The sequence below is a fragment of the Passer montanus genome, unplaced genomic scaffold (assembly GCF_014805655.1).
Source record: "Passer montanus isolate IOZ18808 unplaced genomic scaffold, ASM1480565v1 scaffold43, whole genome shotgun sequence".
Classification (NCBI taxonomy): domain Eukaryota; kingdom Metazoa; phylum Chordata; class Aves; order Passeriformes; family Passeridae; genus Passer; species Passer montanus.
The window spans coordinates 761,919-767,398 of record NW_024369151.1 but is presented as its reverse complement, the minus strand read 5'-3'; the positions used below and the strand labels follow the sequence as shown (position 1 = coordinate 767,398).

The 5,480-nt window shown below is 57.2% G+C and overlaps 1 protein-coding gene across 1 annotated transcript in view; it reads left to right on the top strand.

Moving 5' to 3' along the window:
* The first annotated feature begins 5,314 nt into the window (after nt 1–5,314).
* RNF208 (ring finger protein 208) overlaps nt 5,315–5,480 on the top strand; it is a 6,554-nt gene continuing 6,388 nt past the window's right edge. The window contains exon 1 of the mRNA XM_039720209.1: nt 5,315–5,386. The gene's annotated coding sequence lies outside the window, so the exon portion shown is untranslated. The remainder of the gene's footprint in view (nt 5,387–5,480) is intronic.

Genomic DNA, 5,480 nt, shown 5'->3' with positions numbered 1-5,480 from the left:
TTCACCCAGCTGACCCAGAAATGCAGCCGTGATGCTCCACACAAGAGCTTGGGTTGCCCGAGTGAGCAGAAGGAGCAGCAGGAGAGCCAGGGGTGCTGCCAGCTGCTGAGAGCAGAGATAGAGTGCATTGTGCCCCCAGGTCCTGTTGGGAACCCCAGGACAGTCACACTGGGGTAGCAGGATCCCACCTCCTTTGAGCACAGCCACAGCCTGGGGCGCAGGGCTGTGTCCAGGGAAAGGGGGGCAGCAGCCTGGAGCCACGCAGGGCTCCCTGGGTCCCATCTACTGCCCTCAGGGAAGTTTTCCTGCAAAAGCTGAAATTATACTGCAAAAACAAACGCTGCCTCGGTCTGGGCTGCTGCTCGGGGCTGTGTGCCCAGTGAGGCAGCACCCAGGAAGGAGGAGCAGGACTCCAGGCCAGGACTCCTGTCCCAGCGGGCACCCCGAGGGCACAGGCAGCTGCTCCCCTTCCCTGACCCGGTTTGTGCCTGGCCGTGGCACCCAGGTGAGCAGCAGGGTGTGAGTGCCGGGCTCTCCTGGCAGCCAGAGCAGCAAACGCTGAATGTCACCACAATCACAGGGTGCAGCCCCAGCAGCCTGCACCCGCCCAGCCCGTGAGGGAGGCACAGTGCCTGGGTCCCAGCTCTGGCACCTGCTCTGGTTTCTTCTGAGCCCCAAATCCCTCGGGATCTGTTAAGCCCGGCATCAGCTGGGCTGCACGGGCGAGGGGAAGGCTTCTGCAGAGCTGCCATTTCTATTTCTGGCCAGCCCTGTCCTGTTTTCCTTGGACACAAGGTGTTTTCTAAAGGAAGTGGGTCTTCCTTGCACCCTCTCACCCCTGAAATGCAGCTCTAGGTCTTTGTAGTCGTCCCTGCCTGGGCCAGCAGTCCCTGGGGAGCTGCAGACCTCCTCCCCTCCTCATTTCCCAGTGGCACTGGGAAGGAGTTTTTGACATAGCTGTGCTGCTGTGGGGTCACCAACCAGACCTGAGCCTCTCTGGGGAGTCCGTGGGACTGTGCCTACCTGGGGCTGGGGAAGTTGCAGCTTCAGATGAAAAAGGGGGCTCTGATGGGACCAGGGGCCCCACTTGCCCCACAGGGCCTGTGGCTCAGAGTGTGGCCAGTTTGTCACTCTGGACCTCATGCAGGGCAGCTTTGAAGGACATCCCACTCCCTCTCTGTGCCCTGATCTACTGTTTGACCCTCAAAGAGAAAAAGATTTTCCCTGTGTAGCTGTAGGGAAATACATCTGGAATTTCCCATATCCTCGCTTGTGGCTACAGATCCCCATCTTCTCTCCCTCCTCTCAGGAGATAAGTATGTTTTCCATGAGTGTTCTTTTCTGGCAGCTGAGCAACTCCAGGTCTGCAGGCAAAGAGGTGATGGGGAGGGGAATGAAGGTCACCACATCTGAGGAGAGAGGATGTGGTCCCTCTGGCCCTGGCCCCCTGATCTCCCCCCAGCCCTTGTGCATCCCCACTCCTCCTACTGCTCCCTCCTGCCCAGTGCACCTCCTGCAGCTCCAGCAAGGTGGGGCCTCTCTTCACACCCAGGGTTCATAGAAGCGAGCACAGTATTAATCACTAATAAAAAAAAAATAATGATTAAACCCCTCGGAATCTTTAGGAACATCTGTAACCTTCAGGCTGATCGGAGCACCATGTGTGCACCTCAAGGTTTGTGTGCAGCTTCAGACACTTTGGAGATCTTCTGAGTGTCACTTCTCTCGTGGTGGGGTCTCTGTAGACAGCTGCAAGCCTAGAAACCAGCCCATGAAGGCCCCCACCACGGCATTAGTGTTGATGCAAGAGCATCAGTGGTCAGGTCCTGAGCACCAGCAACCAACCCACACTCTGCTTTAAAAAGCAGGCACAGAGCAGCTCTGCAGCAGCTGGGGCATCCTTCCGCTACCAGCTGGCAACAAGAGACTGCTGCTTTCTTGGCAGATATTTCAGTAGCATCTCTCCTTCAAAATGGTGTTTGCTCTGCCTAGGCAAGCTGCACAGACAGCTCCTCCGGTGGTTTTGGTGGAGCACTGTGGCCAATGAGAGCTGCCCTGCTTTCCCCTTCTGTTGGGGTCTGTGCTGGGCTCTTGTGGCCACCCCAGACAAGCCTGGAGGGTCTCAGCCTGGGGTGGTGCTGACTGGGGGGCCCTTCTCCTGGTGCTCTGTGCCAGGAGGCAGAGGCAGTCCCAAGGGGATGGGTCCCAGAGGATGAAAACACGGCTGTGGGTACCACGTCCCTCCCTCCCTCCCTCCTTCCCTGGCAGGCCCTGGCGCCGGTGCTGTCCCGCACAGACCTGCACAGAAAGCTGCTCTCTGCAAAGCTGGGGGTGAGCTCATGGTTTTGTGGCTGAATTATCTGTGTGATGAGTGATTCAGCAGAGCAAAACAAGATCAGTGTGAGAAACAGGCGGGATTTTGGGAAGGGCCGTGGATCTGTGCAGGACCTGGACAAGCAAACTTGGTGATGAGAGCAGCAAAGAAAGGTGGCCTAAGGTGACACCAGGAATATGGACAGCGTGGATGGAGGCCGGGGTGTGGGACAGGAAGGTCTGGCACACAGGGAGCTGTCAGCTCACCCACGTGGGGTGGAAAGAAAAGCCTCAGGTGCCATCACAGCGCAAGGCTGGCACCAAGCGAGAGCAAGGCTGTCCTCTCAGAACAGGCCCTTCCCAGAGGTGCTAGAAATCCAGAAGGGCAATAAAATCCTGAGCAAACAGCTAGATGCCTGAGCAGGTAATGGCTGATGGTGAGGAAGAAATTCAGGGCCAAATTATCTTCTGGCTTCACTGCTCATCTCAGCAAAGGCCGGCCAGCAGTGTTCCAGCTCCCAACGCATCCACAAGAGCAAAGGTTTCAAACTGATCCAGTCAAGACACTGGACAGGAATGAGTTTTGCAGAAAGAAGCTGTGCTTTCACACAAGGCCAACACCAGCTGAATTAGAATAACCTCCTGATTACAAACAGCAAAACCTTGTTCATGTGGGACAAATGAAGGGAATCCACTGGCAAAGTTGCTCCTGCATGTCTGTTGAAGGACAGCTGGACACAAGGACAGCAGGTACAACTGAGCTGAGGAGCAACCTCTGAGCCCAGAGCTGTGCTTGGCCTGCTGACAAGGGCTCTGGAAATGGTAAAATATATCAGTGCTGCTTGTAAAACCCAGGAGAGCACCCACATCCCATCAGCAGAGGTCAGAAGGCATTCTGAGGATATCCACGTTGTGTATTATGTACCATGTACATTTATGGTAACACCCAATGCAACAGGTTTTTATAAAAGAAAACACAACATGTATGTTTATATGCCAAAGTTAGGTGTTAAACCAGGAGTAAGTGACAAGACCCAAAGGCAGAGTGTCCACAGGGCTGAGGTTTGGAGGGGTCATTGCTCAAGTCTGAGCCACACAGGCCCAGAGATGGAAGGCTGGGGTTTTAAAGGATGAGATTTTTTCAGTCTGGGTAGAGAGCAGAGATCTTGATGGACCAGCTCAGCAGAGGAAAGGGAAAGCTCTGCAATGAGCATGTGAAGCAGAGGCAGAGCCATTGGGGCAACAGGAAGATCCCAGCACCTTGGCACAAACACACTCTTATTCAGCAGAAAAGATGCCCAATGTAATTTATGATTATTTTTAAATAGAGCTGTTGCTTAACTCATGGAATAGCAGCATAATAGCACGCCATGTAGCTGGGTCAGCACGGGGATGCCATATGAATTAATAACAGAAAATAGCTCGTGCTCGCTCACTTCCTGCAATTTCCTCTGCTCAGTGAGCTCAAGCGTAAGATCTCAGCTCTTGCTGTCTGCACCCAGGCACGTTAGCAGGGAAGGCAGGAGCACACTGGGAAGATGGGGAAGAGTGAGGGAATTCCTGCGTAGCGGTGTGCCAGGCAGCAGCAGCCTCACACTGATTTTGGCAGGTGAGCAGATCAAAGAAAGGCACTCAGAGGTGCTAGAGGCATTCAAAAATCCCTTATCTGGTGAGAGAAACTCCAAGATTAAAAACTCAGCCATTGTCAAGAAGGGAGCATGGATTCCAGTGGAGGTGGTGCTGCAAGGTCCTCAGGGAGAACCTGACTCTAGGGTCAGTCTGGCCTGGGAATGGAGCTCAGCTGAGCCCTTGGGGTACCTTGGGGAATCCTTCTGCCCGGGTGGTGTTGGTCATCTCTTCCAGGTCAGGAGGAGGGGCACCTGGGTGAGATTTTTAGCATCATTGCATGAAGTGTGGGTGAGAAGATCATCTGTGGGCTGCATAAGGCCTGGCAGAGCTGTGAAGTATGTAACCTCCAGCTGCTGTGTCCACCCCACTGATGGCAGGGCCAGGGGACAGCCATGGTGTGAGGACAGTGTGGGTCTGGGGACATGACGGCTGCAGGACCACGCAGACCCCTTGTTACAGGGGCTGGATCTGTGCTGCAGCAGGGCTGGGGGTCAGCAAGCAGGGCTGGGCAGGGTAATACTCAGGGAGGGCATAAAAGCCCAGGCACAGTCCTGGGGGAATATAAAAAACTAAAAAACAGCAAGGGGTGACACGAGCAGGAGAACCCCAGCAGCACCCAAAGGAGCCTGGTGAGCCCCCAGCAGCATCCTGCTCCAGCCAGGGCTGGGTGGAGGGGGGGAGTGGGTTTGGGTTGGAGTGTGCACGTGCCTGGGTCACTGCTCCTGGGAGCTGGAGGGCTCTGTGTGGGGCTGCCGGCTCATTTTGGCCATTTGCCTGTGGGGTCCCCATTCTGGAGGCAACCACAGCATGGGGAGAAGGCAGCCTGGCCTCTAACATCTGCCAGGGGACATCCATGCCTCTCACATCTGCAGGAGCCAGGAAGCACGGACCAGAGTCACCTGCTCAGGGCACCTTGTGGGGTGTCCCCCGCCTGTGGGGTCCTGTCTGCCTGTGCCACTATGGGGGCCACACCAGCAAGCCCACGGCCATGAGCAATGCTCCCCAGCACTCTGCAGGGACCTGTCAGCATTACTGAGACCCCCACTCACCACGCTGAGCTCACCGTGTCCCAGGGACCAACGAGCCCCTGTGCCCAGGAGCTCAGCAGGGACTGGGGAGCTGTCAGGGGACCCCCTCTGCTCCCCCGACAGCCGCTGGTCATGGATCCCAGGGGACAGTGAGGGGTGCACGGCTGATTTGGCAGTGGGAAAAAGCAGTGGTGGGGGAATTCCTGGCTGTGCGACCTCTTCCCAGCCCCGGGAGCAGCAGGGGCTGCAGATGCTGCCCCACAGCCGCGGCCCCGGAGCGGCACGGCCGCGGCGGAGCCGCTCGCACGGCGCTGGATGCTGAGTCACCGCGGCCCCTCGGAACGAGCGCGGGGGCCCGGCCGGCGGCGGGAGCAGGAGCGGGGCCCGGGGCTCGGCAGCGGCTGCCGGGACAGGCGGTGCGGGGCAAGAGGGGCTGTGGGGTGGGGAAGCGGGGTGTGTGAGACAGGGGGCGAGGAGGGATGTGCGGGGAGGGGGCCGTGCGGCTTGGGT